The sequence below is a fragment of the Carlito syrichta genome, unplaced genomic scaffold, assembly GCF_000164805.1.
Source record: "Carlito syrichta isolate Samal-C Ts95f unplaced genomic scaffold, Tarsius_syrichta-2.0.1 Scaffold56411, whole genome shotgun sequence".
Taxonomy (NCBI): Eukaryota; Metazoa; Chordata; class Mammalia; order Primates; family Tarsiidae; genus Carlito; species Carlito syrichta.
In genome coordinates, this window is record NW_007000507.1 from 30,430 (window position 1) to 49,734 (window position 19,305).

Here is a 19,305-nt window from a genome sequence, read left to right on the forward strand (position 1 = left end):
TTCCTAACCAGAGACGTGAAAGACCTTTACAATGAAAATTACAAAACACTGCTCAAAGAAATCAAAGTTGACACAAACAAGTGGAAAAATATCCCATGCTCATGGATTGGAAGAATCAACATTGTGAAGGTGTCCATCTTACCTAAGGCAATCTACAAATTCAATGCAATACCCACCAAATTACCAGCAACATTCTTCTCAGACCTAGAAAAAACAACGCAGGAATTCATATGGAAACACAAACGTCCAAGAATAGTCAGAACAATACTCAGCAAAAAAAAACAAAGCAGGGGGTATCATATTACCAGACTTCAAACTCTACTATAAAGCTACAATCATCAAAACAGCTTGGTATTGGTATAGGAATAGGCACATAGATCAATGGAATAGAATTGAGATTCCAGAAGCAAAACCTCAATTTCTCAACCAACTCATCTTTGACAAAGTCTCCACCACCTACCACTGGGGAGAAGAGAACCCTTGCAGTAAATGGTGCTTAGAAAACTGGCTGACCACATGCAGAATATTGAAACAGGACTCCTACCTATCCCCATGCACAAAGGTTAACTCCAAATGGATCAGAGACCTAAATGTAAAACCTCAAACCATAAGAACCTTAGAAAATGAAGGACATACCCTCATGGAAATCGGAACTGGCCTCCAATTCCTGAACCAAACCCAAAACCCACAAGTCATAAGAGAAAGGATAGACAAGTGGGACCTTATTAAACTGACAAGCTTCTGCAAAGCCAAAGAAACCATCAAAAGAGCAGGGAGACAGCCTACAGACTGGGAAAAAATATTTGCCAACACCAGGTCAGACAAAGGCTTAACATCTTTGATCTACAAGGAACTCAAGCATGTAGAAAAGAAAAAAACAAACAACCCCATTATAAAATGGGCAAAAGATATGAACAGACACTTCACAAAGGAAGACATCTGAGCAGCCAACAGACACATGAAGAAATGTTCAACCTCACTAATCATCAGGGAGATGCAAATCAAAACCACACTGAGATACCACCTAACTCCAGTCAGAATGGCAATTATCAACAACTCAAAAAATAACAGCTGCTAGAAAGGGTGTGGAGAAAAGGGAACACTTCTACACTGTTGGTGGGAGTGTAAACTAGTTCAACCTCTATGAAAAGCAGTGTGGTGATTCCTAAAAGCTCTAAATATCAACCTCCCATATGACCCCGCAATCCCCCTAATGGGAATATATCCAGGAGAACACAAATCACTCTACAAAATAAGACACCTGCACACGTATGTTTATCGCAGCATTGTTCACAATAGCAAGAACCTGGAAGCAACCATGCTGCCCATCAAAAGAGGATTGGATTTTTTAAAATGTGGTACATATACACGATGGAATACTATGCAGCCATAAAAAAGAACAAAATCATGAATTTTGCAGCAACCTGGATGGAACTAGAGTCTATAGTACTGAGTGACCTCTCACAAAAACAAGGGTCCAAGTATCACATATTTTCACTCATATAATGGACCTTGAACATCCAATGTAATACTATAAGAAAATGACTGACAGTAGTGGGAAACTATGGGGGGGGAGATGGGATTAATGGGCAAATATCTGTCTGGGAATGGGGAGGCACCTCTAATCAATAGGGTGCCTGAATGAAATGTATTTGTATACCTAACCCTTAACTGTACCCCCACAACATCATAATAAAAAAATATTGATTATTGAAAAAAAAAGTCAGAAGTGTTCACTTAAAAACAAACAGATCAAGCATAAATACCACCAAAGTGGCTTTCAGTATCACACTGCATTACACACTAAGTGAAAACAAATACTTTGAGTTACATGGTGAACTCAAATACAATGAAGCCATTTCCAAAATCTACTTAATGAATTTTTTATTTTAAAAAAGACTGACCTAATACAAGACTTCACGGCTTCAAAATCACACCTTTTCATCTCTAATTCTTTGAAAATTAAAAACCGACTTCGTTGATTTTAAGCTTTGGATTAGGTTTGTAATGCATCAAGCGAGCTACAATCAGCAAACTAAAGAGAAACCAATTTCCGACTACCACATACATTCACCAACTAAACTCAGCTTTTTACTACCAACAACCTGATTAGAGGAGTAGAAGGTAAGCTAAGAATAAGAAAAAACAAACAATATGCAACAGAAGACAAGAACACCAAAAAGAAACCAATTAGAGCACTCTAACACCAAGTAAAGAGCAGTGGGTAAAGGTAGAAAAGGGACTGTGATGATTGAATTAAGTGTTAACCCAAATGGTAATCATTCTACTGAGTTTTAGCAACATACCTGTTGCATCTCTGTTTCCCACATCTGCCTGTGTTACCGAAGAAGAGAAGCTCATCTTCATGAAGATGAACTTGTGTTTCAAAGCGGGCATCTTTCTCCCAGACCACCTGCTGCATGGAACTCAACTGAAGACACATACCAGAGAAACTATACAAGTTACACTTCTTAAATATTACACAAACAAAACTCACAGCTGGTTCTCCAAAGATAGCCACTAAGAACTGACAGATAGTAGTTTTAAAATTAAATTTTGGCTGTCAAAGATTAGAAAGTTGGAAGAGAGACAGTCCTGAAGAATAATTTCTAATTGCAAGAAAAAGCCAATTTTCAAAATTAGAAGTCAGCTTAAATAAAAATTTTAATTAAAAATTATATTTTCATCAATATTAGAAATGTCTTAAATACACAAGTGTATTCTTTAAAGTTCTAAAAAGATTAAGATATTAAACATACAAAGTGAAGTTAGGTTTCAGTTAAACCCTGGGCACTTCTTTCAATATCACATTCATGCTCAAAAACTTTCAATGAAATTCTCATGTCCTATAAGTGAAAGTTCAAATGAATTTATCTTTGATTCAAGATTCTCTACAACTGTAAATACAAATCTATCATTCTAGTCTTATTTTCAAAGAACTACTTCTACCAAAGAATTTGCTGTGCTTCCAAACCTACACCACCTCCTCAGACAGCTGTTTTCAGTTCTCGCTAGTGGCAGCCTTCTAGATCATGATCACTTGTAACTGGCCCATAGTAGAATAAAAATTTTTTAAATGGACTGATTGTGAGCTTCTCAAGTGTCACTGTTTCTGATGTGTTTTTGGAGTGTGTGTGTGTGTGTGTGTGTATGTGTGTGTGTGTATGTGTGTGTGTGTATGTGTGTTTATTTTTCTTAAGATCTAAGGTTAAGCATGCTGCCCAGCTCTTAGCTTGCCTATTTTGCTTTGGTCCTTCACATATTGCTGATTTCTCAGTTTGTGACAGTTTGAATTAACTTTGGCTCTCCTTCTTGATAGGAGAAAAAAGTTCTCATAATTTTTGGTTATCTGAATTCTGACCTCCCTGTGAACTTGGAATCCTGCAAAACCATCATCAGCAAAACAATCTAACATCCTTTCTTGTAAATGTTCCATATTCCCTTTCTTCTCTAAGATTTTGTTCAAACCATCCTCCATGACTGAAATGCCATCCCTCAGTTTGTCTAGAATATTGTCTACCTATCATGTTTTGCCTAAATCCCAACTTTTCCATGTAACCTTCTTTGATCGTCACACTCACATAATTTCTTTCAATTCTCAAAATACTTTGTATTGCTACTTGCTTTGGCACTTATTCAGAATGGTTTGCATTATGGTGGATCCATTAACATATTTATATATCCTGTCTTCTTATATTTTAAGCAACTCATAGGTAAAAACCATGTTTTATCTCTGCATCCTACGGGTATATAGTGCTTGTACACAGAAAGGACACACTAAAAACTAATAGGTAAAACTGAGAATTTTAGGATATGCAATTTTAACTGTATCACAGCAGTAGACCATCAATAGACAGAAGGCAACACTAATGCTACAAATTATCAGTAAATACCCCCATGGATAACATTAGTTATGTGCAAAGGAACTACAGGGAAAATTATTTCATGATTCAAAAGCGTTCTCAAAGAAAAAATATGGGGATGGGTGGTCAACCAGGAAGCTGGAAAAATTGAAAGAACTAAAGATGCCAGTCCAGATAGTCTGATCCTGGTAGCAGAAATAAATAGGAAAAAGAATGTCACATATTGGTACCATTTAACATTAAATTACATAGCCTACACCACCTCCACACTGCAGGCTCACTAAATAATATGATTACAATTTATCTTCCCATTAAGAGATTATTGTAGGGAAAGAGTAGACCCATTATTTGTATTTCTTTTGGTTTACCTATCAGACTATTTTGAACTCAGCATGATCCTATTCTTAAGAGACTGAACCTCCAGTCCCTGGACCCATAGAGCTAAGAAACAGTCAATAAGTAAGTTACAGCAAATTCATAATGGTAAATAAGACTTTCTGAAGTTTTCTTGCATTCCCTAATGACAAACTTATCTATCAAAATCTTCTAATTTCTTCTACTACACACTCTCTGATGCTACCATAACACTCTAGCTACTATAGTTTTATCTACTAAGATTTTTTTTTTGAGTTGGAGCCACACTCTGTTGTCCAGGCTGGAGTGCAGTGGGATGCTCATAGCCACCGCAGCCTCCACCTGCTAGGCTCAGGTGATCCTTCCACCTCAGCCTTCAAAGTAGCTGGAACTACAGGCATGGGCCACCACACCCGGCTAATTTTTTTATTTATTGTAGAGATGATATCTCACTAAGCTGCCCAGATTGGTCTCGAACCTGTAGACACAGGCAATCCTCTCAGCTCAGACTCCCAAAGTGCTGGGATTATAGGGCGTGAGCCAACACACCCGGCTACTAAGATTTTTTAAAGTGACTTAATTGGCTGTAATATCCCATTGAACTTTATGGTTCTTTTCCTAATTTAAGGATTACCTTCCACCCTTACCTGTGCAGCTAGCTCTGCCTCTGTCTGGCTGAGCTGGGCTTGCAAAGTGTCAATGAGTACCTCCTTCTCCTTGAGTTGCTTTATCATTACAAATTCTTCCATCTCTGTAGAACTCTTATCCAGCTGAAGAAAAAAAAGGAAAAAAATTATTTAAACAAAAGAATGAGCATTTTAAATTATTTGACCTCCTTCCCTTTCTTGTTTTCCCTAAACATCTACATATCTCTTTCTAATTTCCACTGAACCCAAAAGGAAACTGCATGCACTGTGGCTTTTAAAAAGTAATTATCAAAATTTGTCAGAAGACAGAAGTAGTAGCAGCAAGTTTTCTTTTTTTAAAAAAATTGGAGTCTCACTCTGTCAACCAGGTTGGAGTGCAGTGACACACACATGCCCACTGCAGCCTTGACCTGCTGGGCTCAGGTGATCCTTCCACTTCAGCCTTCCAAGTATCTGAAACTACAGGTGTGTGCCACTACGCCTGGCTATTTTTTTTTTTTTTTTTGGTAGAGTCAAGGTCTTGTCATGTTGCCTGGGCTGGTGTTGAACTCATGGACTCAGGCAATCCTGTCGCCTCTGTCGCCCAAAGTGTTGGGATAGATACATAGCATTAGAGTCTGTAAGAAAAAGAATGCAGCAATAGAGTGACACCTGATGACCCTGAGAACAGGAAAATTCTCAAACAGCCAACATATGTTTGCTGGAATGCATAGTTGACAAATTTTTGGAATAGCAGCAGGACTTTCTCCCTCTCTAATGATGGGTAAAATACCAAGAGTACATAGCAATAATTACAAAAAGGGCTAGGGCAACCTAGCCCCTCTGAAGACTCAAAAGTGATCCAATAGGGTTACTTTCTGAGAAATGGAGCTGCACTAAGAAACTGCTAGTAGTAAAATCAAAATTAGACAGAATAGGAATTAAAGAGATAGAAGAAAGAGAAGGTCTATTTTCATACTGTATATTAAGTATCAAGTAGCCATATGTGGCTTCAAAGGGTTTAAAACGTGCTTAATAAAACAAATATTTAATTTCTAATATCATTTACTTTTAATTAATTTAAATTAAAAATTAAAGTACAAATTACTTTTTCATTAAATACAACTACATTTTGGTATAACTACATTTTACTTTATCTGTTGCATCATATAAGATACTTGAGGTGTTATACAAGTAACATGTATACAGGTATTTGGTGTCAATAAGTTGATTCAGTTTGAATTATTTTCTTCTATACCCATTACATATGATTTCTATGTAACATCATAAAGTATTTATTTGAATACTTAATACAGGTAGAATGAGTAACCATTGACACCAATATTAATCACAATTGGTAATTAAGATATAAAAACATTACTAGTCTAATTTTAATTCGATCATCTTTCTATTTCAAAACTAAGTATAAACACATTTTAAAATTTAAAATAAAATAACACTATTGATGCATAATTCATTCATTTTTATTTCTAAGTAGTGTTCCACTGTGTGGATATACCAACATTTGTTTAAATATACCCCTCTGTTGATAGACATGTTTAAATATTCCTTGTTTCAGTCCTTGGTTATTGCAAGCCTATTACTATTGGGCATTGCTGGTATAGATCAAAGTTAAGGTCAGGGAAAGAATGCCAAAAAATCACAGAAATCTCCCTCACATACCTTTGAACACAATGCAAAAATAACAGAAGAAAGAAGTTTGTAAAGAGAAGCTTTCCTGAACCAAGTCTCCTAAAGGTTTATGAAAACTAATTTCCCACAAAAATAAAGAACAGAAAAAGATCAAAGTCAAACCCCATATAACAATACTATTATAAAACAATGCATGTTGGGCACTGTAGATCATGCTTGTAATCCCAGCATATTGGGAGGCTAAGATGGGAGGATCACTTGAGGGCAGGAGTTCAGGACCAACCCGGGCAACAGAATGAGACTTTGTCTTCACGAACATAATTTTTAAAAAATTAGCCAGGCATGGTAGTGCATAACTATAGCCTTAGCTACTTGGGAGGCTGAGGTTGGAGGGACACTTGAACCCAGGAGTTTGAGGTTACAGTGAGTTATGATTTTGCCACTACACTCCATCCTGAAGTGACAGAACAAGACCCATTTTATTTTTTTATTTTTATTTTTTTGAGTTGGAGTCTTAATCCATCAACCAGATGAGGGCAGTGGCACACTCCCAGCCACCAGAGCCTCGACCTGCTGGGCTCCAGCGATCCTTCCACCTCAGCCTTCCAAGTAGCTGGAACTACAGGTGTGCACTACCACACCTGGCTAATTTTTTATTTTATTGTAGAGATGAGGTCTCACCAAGTTTCCCAGGTGGGTCTCGAACCTGTGGGCTCAAGCAATCCACTCACCTCACAAGACCCTATTTTTTAAAAAAGTGCTGCAGGTTAACACCCTCAGTTCTCTCACCACGTGATTCCCTATGCTTCCACAGGATGCCAAAGTAGGCCCCCATCAGCAAAAAGACTCTTGCCAGATGCAAACCTTCATCCTTGGACTTCTCAACCTCTGTAACTGTAAGAAATAAATTATTTTTCTTTAAAAATGATCCCATCTCAGGCATTCTGTTATAAGTAACAGAAAACAAACTAAGACAAAAAACTGGTGTAAAGAAGTAGGGTTGTTGCTGATAATGAACACCTGAAAATGTGAAAGTGGTTTCAGAATTGGATAACAAGCAGAGGCTGGAAGAATTTGGAGGGACAGACTAGAAAAAACCTAGATTCTGGTGAAGGCCTAGAAGACAAAAAGACTAAGAAAGTTTGGCACTCTTTAGAGGTCGGTGAAGTGGTCATGACCAGAATACTGGTAGGAAAATGAACAGTAAAGACCATTTTGATTATGTTACAGAAGCAACTGAAGAACAAGGTATTAGAAACCAGAGTAGAGGCCATCCTTGTTATAAACTGGCAATGAACTTGTCTGAACTATCCATGCCCAAGGACTTTGTAGAAGGTTGAATTTAAGAGTGATGAAGTAGTGTATCTGGCAGAAGAGATTTCTAGGCAGCAAAATGCTCAACTGCTTTGTGGTTACTGCTATCTGCTTACAGTGAACTGCAAGAAAAAAGAGACACCAAGCCAAAAAAAATATATTTTTTTAATTGCAGCATGGCCACGTGGTAGACAATGAAAGAATGTTTCCTTAAAAGTATCCAAATAGGGAAATCCAAGAGTGAAGAGCCACCACTGGTTATGGAGATGAGCATGACTAAAGGGGAGCCAGGTGATAATTGTCAAGACAATGGAAAAAGGCCCCAAAGTTGTTTCAAAAGCTTTTCAGAAAAGCTTTGGACTGCCTCTCCCATCACAGGCCAAGGTCTGAGAGTAGAGAATGGGTTCTGGGAATAGGCTCAGGACACTGCCTCAAGACACTGCTTCATGCATCCCAGCACTTCTGGTTGGTGCCTAGTTGCTCAAGAAGCCCCAGATGTGGCTCATGTGGCAGCTCTGGAAGATACAAGTTATAAAATTTAGCAGTGTCCATGTGGTGCAAATTCTGCAGGTTTGAAGAAAGCAAGAGCTATAAAGGCTTGGTACCCTTCACTCAGATTTCAAAAGATGTCACCACAAGCCCAGAAGCTCAGGCAAAGATTTATTGCAGTGGCAGATTCACCACAGAGAACTCTGACTAGAGTAAGGTCGAGCATAAATGAGGGGCTGGAATGACTGTGGAGAGCTAATGCCTCATTGAACCATGGTTGTAGGACTGCCAATAAGACCCCAGAACTATAGAACTTCCAGTGCGCAGTGCCAGCCTGAGAAGGCTTGGTGGACTAAGCCCAGCAAAGTTATAATGGTGAGACTGCCTGAGGTCTCAGAGACCCTTGGAGACCTCAGCGTGTAGCAGATACTGGACATGGAGTCAAAAAAGATTCTTCAGGATTCTAAAGACACAATGGCTGCTCTCTTGGGTGTCAGATTTGCATGGAGCCTGTAACACCTTTCTTTTTTTTTATTTTGAGTTGTAGTCTCACTCTGTCGCCCAGGCTGGAGTGCAGTGGCATGCTAATGGCCATCATAGCCTCGATCTGCTGAGCTAAAGTGATGCTTCTGTCTCAGCCTTCCAAGTAGCCATAACTACAGGTGCGTGCTACCACTCCCAGCTATTTTTTAAAATTATGTATTGCAGGGATGAGGCCTCACCGTGTTGCCCAGGCTGGTCTCCAGCTCCTCATCTCAGACAGTCCTCTCGCCTCAGCCTCTCAAAGTGCTGGGATTATAGCCTTGAGTCACCACTCCCAGCCACCTCTGTCTTTTTGCCTATTTCTCCCTTGTAGAATGGGAATGTGTACCCTGTACTTGTCCTATCATTGTATCTTGGAATTAGATAAACTGTTTAAATTTCACAGGGTCACAGATGAGACTTTGGGCTCTTGAGTTGGTGCTGAACCAGTTAGGACTTTGGGGCTGTGGGATGGTATGAATGTATTTAAAAAGGATGTGAGTTTTGGAGGACCACAGGTAGAATGCTATGGTTTGAATGTCCCCTCCAAAACTCATGTTGAAACTTTATCCCCAGTGTGGCAGTACTAAAGGGGGGCCTTTAAGAGGTGACTGAATCATGAAGACTCTGTCCTCAGGAAGTAATTAATACATTTATAGATTAATAGGTTAATGGATTAATGGCTTATCTTAGGAAGGAAATTGGTAGCTTTATACAAAGAGAAAGAGAGAAATGAGCTAGCACATTAGCACCATCAATCCCTTCACCATGTGATACTTCAGGACACTGCAGATAAACCCACCAGCAAGAAGACCCTTACCAGATGCAGCCCCTAAATGTTGGACTTCTCAGTCTTCATAACTGTAGGATATAAGTTCCTTTTCTTTGTAAGTTAAGAAAAAAAACTAAGGAGCAGAATAATACAATAAAACCATGCCAGAGATAATATAAGGGGGGAAGACCCCCAAAAAATCAGAATTAACTTCTTAAGAGTGGACCCCTTATAGTACACTTGCAATTTGTTCCTCCAGATCAAGCAGTCAACCAAAGATTTAATGGAAGTTTTGAAAAGGTTGTGACTCAATTTTCCGAAGAAACGTCCCAAGTTGAGACAAACAAGTGACTGATTCTCCTACCATGGCAACACACCTACCCACACCATGCTGAGCATTCAGCAGTTTTTGACCAATTCACACAATCTCACCCCAAGAAGCTGTTTTTTGTTTCCCCAATGAAAAAAGTCCTCAAGATTCCACAAGATGGCAATGGCATAGGTGGATTCATGAGACTCTCCAAACATGTGTTCCCCAAAAGACTCTTACTTTTCTTCCTACAGCCCCCTGCCCACCGCCAGCTGCACTGGTATGAGGCCCAAGGACCTTCCGACCCACGCAGGGACAGGTATCGCGTCCCCTGGTGGCGGCTGCTACACTATATGTGACTCCCACCTGCTCAGGAGTCCCAGATCTCAGCTTCCTCCCTGGTTACCTTGTCTCACCCAGCACCCAGCACCAAAACTACCGGTCACCTAGGGAGGCTCTGGGCACCTGCCCCTCAGAGATACTGGTCCCATTTCTGGCTGAAGTGCCCTTTGAGGGACCCAGGGTCACTACCTGCCCTTTGGAGCTTTGGAGCTCTGGAGCCCCAGGCCCACCCTGGCTAAGGCACTCAGCGTGTGACCTCAAGCTTGTATAAGGGAGCAGAACCCCAAGCTTGTGTAAGGTGCTGATTGGAGGCTTCCAGCTCCAGTGGAGGGAACACCCGACCCTCTCCTCTACCCCAGCCTGCTGGTGACACCCCAGACCCAGCACCCAGCTGTGCAGCTGATCCTGCCCAGAGACCCAGACGAGCATCCCTAAAAATGAAAGTGCAGCTACCACCTCTGCCATTCTCCAGGCAAATTTGAATTGCCCCGCCCACCGATTAGAGCCTCGACCTTGGTTCCCACAGTGACATCATTAACAGGAGACAAGGCCCCCCTCTATGCCGAACAGACTGATACAACTAAGAGTCACAGACCTCCTAGGTAGCAGGCTAGTTGCCTGCAACAAAAACAAAGGGAGAGGCTGGAGATCAGACCTCAAGTGACTTTAGTCACTAAGGAAAGATTACAGAACTAGTCTGATTTCTTATTTTGACCTTTGGTTTTATCATTCTGACTGTATGTTTTGCTCACTATTGTTTGCTTTCTAGCTTACACTATCTGTTTCCTGATCTTATTGGTCTGTCTCTGTGTAGCTACCAATATGCTTTAGGGAATTTTCCTTCTGTGTTTTTTTTCACTTCTCTCCAGTCTTGTGTCTCTTTTTCACCTGTTAGTTGGTATGTATGTCTGTTTTCCCTCTCACTCTTCTCTCTTTCTAACTTCCGATTGACCCCCCCTTCCTCCATTATTTTCCTCTTTTGTACCTCCTTTTGATCCAGGGATAAGAGAAAAATCTACACAAATGAAGAAAAACCAAAAGAAGAATATGGGTCTCTCCCAGACCCCTGGGAGAGCAGGCACTGAGAAAACTGACTTTGGAATGCAAACAATGAAGAGGCCCCCAGAATGATCGGTCTCAAACTACAAACCTAGCTATCAAGACATTAATGGAGAGATTAAAAAGAACTGAGGAGACTCAAGAAGAAACTAGAAAGGAGCTGATATCTGAGATAACAGTAATAAAGAATACTGTGAATGAAATAAATAACAAATTGATAAACATGGAAAGCAGAAATACCCAAGCAGAAGAAAGAATCTCAGAGCTTGTGGACCAAAATATAGAACTAACCCAAACTCTCAAAAACACAGAAAACAAGCTTAAAAAGACAGAAAAAAACTTTCAAGAGATGAGCAATTACTTCAAGAGACCAAACCTAAGAGTAAGTGGCCTTCCTGAGGCAAAAAGAGAGATGGAGACCACACTGGAACAAACTTTCCATGAGATCATTCAAGAAAACTTCCCTTATCTAATCAATGCTGCAAAAATTCAAACACAAGAGATTCAGAGAACCCCTGCAAGACAACAAATGAGACCCAACTCCTAGACACATAATAATTCACCTAAACAAAGTAGGCATAAAAGAAAAAATCCTAAAGGCAGCAAGAGAAAAAGGCCAGATCACCTACCAGGGAACACCAATTAGAATACCAGCAGATTTATCTAAAGAAACCCTGCAGGCTAGGAGAGCTTGGAGCCCTATCTTCAAAGTCCTAATAGATAAAGAATTTCATCCAAGAATAACCTACCCAGCCAATCTAAGCTTCATCAGTGAGGGAGAATTAAAATATTTTGCAGATATCCAATCCCTAAGACCTTATGCTGCCACCAAACCCCCTGTACATGAAACACTTAAGAAAGTACTAAACACAGAAGAAAAGGAAAAAAGAACAACGTTCTTCACAAGAGCACAGGGAAAAGAATAAAATATACATGAACCAACCCCCAAACCAAAAGAAAGACAAAAAAAAAAAAAGTGGAAGAAAAACAACTCTATAAGAACTCTATGATAGGGACGAACTCTCACAATTCAATAATTAGCCTGAATGTGAATGGACTAAATGCACCACTGAAAAGACATAGAATGACCTAATGGATCAAATATCACCAGGCAACAATATACTGCCTTCAAGAGACCCATCTCACTGGAAAGTACATACACAGACTCAAAGTAAGAGGATGGGAAACAAATTTTCAGGTGAATGGGACACAAAAGAAAGGAGAATTCGGGATCTTTATTTCAGATAAAGTACCATTTAAGCTATCAAAAATTTAAAAAGATACAGAAGGCCACTACATAATGATAAAAGGTTAACTCCATCAACAAGAAATATCTATCCTAAACTTGTATGCACACAACATAGGTGTGCCAACTTTCATAAAGCAACTTCTAGGAAAATTAAAGAAAGATATTGACGCTAACACCATCATAACTGGGGACGTTAATACACCACTCACAACCTTAGACAGATCATCAGGACAAAAAATCAGCAAGGAGATCCGGAACCTCAATGTGACTTTGGACCAACTGGACTTAATTGAAAACTCCATCCTACAGAAAACTCCATCCAAAGACCACAGAATATACATTCTACTCATCACCTCATGGACTGTACTCTAAGATCAACCACATAATTGGCCATAAATCGAGCATAAGCAAATTTAAAAGGACTGAAATTCTACCATGTATGTTCTTGAACCACAGTGGAATAAAAATAAACATTGACACCAATAAGATCCCCCCAAAACCCACAAAGACATGGATACTAAACAGTATGATGCTAAACATTTCCTGGGTCAATGATGAAATCAAAACAGAGATCAAAAGATACCTGGAAACAAATGAAAATGAAGAAACATCTTACCAGAATCTCTGGGATGCCATAAAAGCTGTAGTAAGAGGGGAATTTATATCCCTACAAACGCACATGAAGAAAATGGAAGGAGCACAAATTAACGCCTAACAAGCCACCTAAGAAAGCTGGAAAAGCAAGGCCACAAAAACCCTAATTTCAGCAGAAGAATCCAGATCACCAAAATAAAAGCCCAAATCCAGGACATAGAAGATAAAAAGATAATACAAAAAATCAATGAAACAAAAAGTTGGTTCTTTGAAAGGATAAACAAGATCAATGATCCCCTAGTTAGACTGACCAAGAAAAAGAAAGAAAAAATCCAAATAAGCACAATCAGAAACACAAAAGATGAAGTCACATCTGACCCTGAAGAAATACAAAAGATCATTAGAGACTACTATGTACACTTGTATAGAAACATACTTGAAAACCTCAAGAAAATGGAGGACTTTCTGTCATCATACAACCTGCCTAGGTTGAAATAAGAAGAAATTGAGACACTAAATAGAACAATAACAATCAAGGAAATTGACTATGTAATAAGAAAACTACCTACAAAAAAAGCCCTGGACTTTCCAGCAGAATTCTACAAGACATTTAAAGAGGAGCTGATTCCAATCCTACTGAAGGTATTTCAGGCGATTGAGAAAGACAGAACCCTCCCCAAATCATTTTATGAAGCTAACAATACATTGATGCCCAAGTCAGGTAAAGATCTAACAAAGAAAGAGAACTACAGGCCAATATCTTTGATGAACATAGATGCTAAAATTCTCAACAAGAGCCTAGCAAATCGGATTCAACAATACATCTCAAAAATCATCCATCATGACCAAGTAGGCTTCATCCCTGGGATGCAAGGCTGGTTCAACATTCATAAAACCATAACTGTAATTAAATACATCAACAGATGTCAAAACAAAAACCACATGATTATATCATTAGTTGCAGAAAAAGCTTTTGATAAAATCCAGCACCCTTCTTGATAAAAACCCTTGAACATCTAGGCATACAGGGAACATACATCAAAGTAGTAAAGGCCAGCTATGAGTAACCCACAGCCATCATACTGCTAAATGGACAAAAACTAGAACCATTTCCCCTGAAAACTGGAACAATACAAGGATGCCCACTCTCACCTTCCTGTTCAATATGGTATTGGAAGTCCTGGCTACAGCAATCAGCGAAGAGAAGGCAATCAGCAGTATCCAATAAGAAAAGAGGAAGTAAAATTATCTTTCTTTGCAGATGACATGATCGTGTACCTTGAAAACCCAAGAGAATCTATCAAAAACCTCTTCCCTGATAAAGGCCTTTGTCAAAGTCTCAGGATATAAAATAAATGTGCAAAAGACAATCGTATTTCTTTACACCAATAATAAACAAACAGAAACCCAAATAAAAAGCACAATCCCATTCACAATAGCCACAAAAAAATGAAATACCTTGGCATCTTCCTAACCAGAGATGTGAAATACCTTCACAATGAAAAGTACAAAACTCTGCTGAAAGAAATCAAGGATGACACAAACAAGTGAAAAAATATCCCATGCTCATGGATTGGAAGAATTAACATTGTGAAGATGTCCATCTTACCTAAGGCAATCTACAGATTCAATGCAATACCTATCAAATTACCAGCAACATACTTCTCAGTCCTAGAAAAAACAACACATGAATTCATATGGAAACACAAATAACCAAGAATAGCCCAAACAATCCTCTGCAAAAAAAAACAAAGCAGGTGGTATCACATTACCAGACTTCAAACTTTACTATAAAGCTACAATCATCAGAACAGCTTGGTATTGGTAGAGGAACAGGCATATAGATCAATGGAATAGAATTGAGATTCCAGAAGCAAAACCTCAATTTCTCAATCAACTCATCTTCAACAAAGCCTCCACCACCTACCACTGGAGAGAGGAGAACCTATTCAGTAAATGGTGCTGGGAAAACTGGCTGACCAAATGCAGAAGATTGAAACAGGACCCTTATCTATCCCCATACACAAAAATTAACTCCAAATGGATCAGAGACCTAAATGTAAAACCCCAAACCATAAGAACCTTAGAAAATGAAGGACATACCCTCATGGAAATCAGAACCGGCATCTAATTCCTGAACAAAACCCAAAACCCACAGGTCATAAGAGATAAGATAGACAAGTGGGACCTCATTAAACTGACAAACTTCTGCAAGGCCAAAGAAACCATCAAGAGAGCAGGGAGACAGCCTACAGACTGGGAAAAAGTATTTGCCAACACCAGGTCTGACAAAGGCTTAACATCTCGGATCTACAAGGAACTCAAACGTGCTGAAAAGAAAAAAACAACCCCATTATAAAATGGGCAAAAGATATGAACAGACACTTCTCAAAGGAAGACACATGAGCAGCCAACAGACACATGAAGAAATGTTCAACCTCACTAATCATCAGGGAGACACAAATCAAAACCACACTGAGATACCACCTAACTCCAGTCAGAATGGCAATTATTAATAACTTTGTAAATAACAGTTGTTAGAGAGGGTGTGGTGAAAAGGGAACACTTCTACACTGTTGGTGGGAATGTAAACTAGTGCAACCTCTGTGGAAAGTAGTGTGGTGATTCCTAAAAGCTCTAAACATCAACCTCCTATATGACCCTGCAATCCCCCTACTGGGAATATACCCTGAAGAACTCAAATCACTGTACAAAAAAGATACCTGCACACGAATGTTTATCGCAGCATTGTTCACAATAGCCAGAATCTGGAACTAACCATGCTGTCCATCAAAAGAGGACTGGATTTTAAAATGTGGTATATATACACAATGGAATACTATGCAGCCATAAAAAATCAAATCATGAATTTCACAGCAACCTGGATGGAACTAGAGTCTATAATATTGAGTGACCTCTCACAGAAACAAAGATCTGGGTATCACATGTTCTCACTCATATAGTGGACCTTGATCATCCAACGCACTACCATAAGAAAATGACTGACAGTGGTGGGAAACTATGAGGGGAGGACGGGGATGGCACTAATGGTAGTAAACATCTGTCTGGGGATGGGGAGATACCTGTTATCAAGAAGGGGGACTGAATGAAGCATATTTGTATACCTAACCCTTAACTGTACTTCCACAATATCATAATAAAAAATATTGCTTTAAAAAAAAAGAAAAGAAAAGAACCATTAAAAAAAAAGAAAAGAAAAAAGCCCTCAAAGAGAAATGCTTTGCTAACGTGGAAAAGGTTTTTTAAAATGGCAGAAACACTAGAAGGCATAAACATGAATGAGTTTAAGACTTTTTTGAGCAATGACAAAAGTGTTTCAACAATTGTATTGCATCAACAGAGAGTACTTTGAAGATGACTGTAGTTTAAATATGTAAGAATAAGTACACAATTTGTATAAATAAATCCTGGATTTTTGGGGTCACTTCCCATACTGAAAAAATCAAAATTGCAATCCATTTCAAAACGAATTTTTAAAAATTAAGAAAATTATACAAGAAGAAAGCATAAATCAGAATTAGAAAAATCTGGAATAAGGTGACAACACATGAAAATTATGACATAAAAGAAAAGAATTATTTCAGAATAAAGGATAAAATCAGAAAGAACTCAAAAGTAACAAAATAGAATGCCTAAAGTGAAATAAAGCAAAAAAACAGCTTACCATATGAAAAATCATATATTCAAAGGGCATACTGGGTATCTACAAATATAAATAAAAAATGACAAACATCAATTTATATTCTAATAATATTATCAGACAGAAAACAGGAAAGAAGGAGACATATATATGTAAATAAATATCCACTGGGCATCTAGAAAAATCTGTTTGTCATATATTAATATATGGGGTTTTAGTGATTCGTTAACCTAAGGAATTTGAAGTAATTTACACCCCTATCTGTACAGCTAGCTCTGCCTACACCTGGATAAGTTGGGCTTGTAAAGCACTAATTAGTTCTTCCTTCTCCTCAAGTGTATGTTTTATCCTTTCTAATTCTATAGTCTCCTTTGTAGAACTCTTTTTTTAAGATATAAAAATATAGTTTATTTAAAAGTAAATTAGAGATCGAAAGAGAAGGTAGAGAGAAGATCCACCTCCCTAAGTTGGGAGAGGGGGCCAAAGCCAGGATGCATGGCAACAGCCACAGCTCAAAGAACACGTGGTCACGCCAGAGTCTAGCAAGGCAATGGTCTCAAACTCTTGTCATGCTGAAAATTCAGGAGACAAAGTCAGTTCAAAAATTGCAATTAATTTGTATTTCATCTTTGATCTAATTTTCCCCTTACATCCATTTAATTATAATTTTATTAGACTGAGGGAAGCATGAAAAACCAGGTTACATAACAATTAAGAAATCTTAGAGTCTTCTGGTTTCAGTATGATCAAGTAGCTCCTATTAGTCCTATCCTCTCTCAGATAACAGCCTTATACCATAGGCAAAACAGAAAACAGTTATCTGAAAATACTGGAGAACAATCAAAAGTAGGAAGACATTGTAGGGGAATTGATACTTGGAAGAAATTGTACCAAATTTCTGATTTTGACAGCTTTTAGTCTAAACAAGCCTGGAGGACTAAACCTTAACAGAAAACACCAAGCCGGGCTCGGTGGCTCAGCCTGTAATCCCGCGCCTTTGGGAGGCTGAGGTGAGTGGATTGCCAAGTTCGAGACCCGCCTGGGTAACTTGGCGAGAACTCATCTTCACAATAAATCAAAAAATCAGCCGGGCATGGTAGTGCATGCCTGTAATTCCGGCTACTCGGAAGGCTGAGGCAGAAGGATCTCCGGAGCCCAGTAGGTCGAGGCTGCGGTGGCCGGGAGCAACCACTGCACTCCAATCTGGGCGACAGAGTGAGACTCCAACTCAAAAAAAGAAAGAAAAGAAAACTCGTAGTCTTGCTGCCTTGAAGAACTAAGGAGAGAATTCAAGAAATTATAGCTGTTGAGTGAGGAGCAAAACATCAGAAAAGAGCCAGTGAGTGGAAATCTAAATCTGTCAATAATCTACTTTTTTCTCAAAAGTTCTTCCTTACAGATTCTGCCTCTCTAGTAACTTCACCCCCGAAATAAACTAGTTCTGTTTACTGTCCATGGAATAGTTAGCTCTGTACAGGGTATACAATAAAGAGTTACTAAGACTAAATATTGGCACTCAAAAATCATTTATTTAACAGAGGAAGGAAATGAACTAAGACATTGATTTGTTGAAGGTCTCAGAGCTAAAAATTAATTAAAAAGCAAGGTATAACATGAATAATTTGAAAATCTAACAATATGGCTGAGGGGACGTTAGAAGGGTCAAAGCAATATGGAGAGAGATCTTAGTTCTACCACAGTCAGGGGAAAAGAACTATCAGAGGAAAAGGCAAAAAGTAAGAAAAGAAGAATCGAGATGAAAAGTGATTTTAGATGATTGAGAAAAGCTTTTCAAGTAAGTTTAAATAAGGTTATCGATTCAAGAAAAGTAATGCTCTCTGAGCATTAGCCCCCAAAAGGAAAGACTCAGCAGTTACTGGGGGGGGGCTAACTAGTGGCCCCAAGTGTTGTACCTAGAAAGTTGATTAAAACCTCATTTCCCCTGGCTGGGCACAGTGGCTCCCACCTATAATCCCAGCACTTTGGGAGACTGAGGTAAGAGAACTGTCTGCATTCATGGTTCCAGACCAGCCTGGACAATGTGATGAGACCTCATCTCTACAATGAATCAAACAATTAGCCAGGCATGGTTGAGTGTTGTTGGGAGCCAGCCAAGGAAGCCCACTGAGCATTAGGGATCAGGAAGGGCCGTAGACCCCGAGACCGCTAGGATGTGTTTGGGAGCTGTTGACCCATTCCCTCCCTCCTTTTCCATTTGGCACAAGCTATCAAGAAATGCTCCAACTGGCTTTAACAGAAAGCCTAGAGACTGGAACGTACACAGCTAACCTAGGAGTCTATTGTTCCCATTCCTCATGGCTTATGGTCTTTTGCTTTATCACAATTTAAGTTTGGCTTTGAGTCACATTGAGGAGCCTTAGTATAGGTCACAGGTTCTCTTGGTGCGACCTTTAGAAATTTATAGATATAGGTTTTAGAAAATAGTTTATATAGATTAAGAAAAATTAAGTAACCATTTTATTATAGAAGTGTGGTT

At 38.9% G+C, this 19,305-nt stretch overlaps 1 pseudogene; it reads right to left on the reverse strand.

Annotated features, from left to right (window-relative positions):
- Positions 1 to 19,305, reverse strand: part of LOC110594735 — a 41,623-nt pseudogene that overhangs the window by 18,184 nt on the left and 4,134 nt on the right.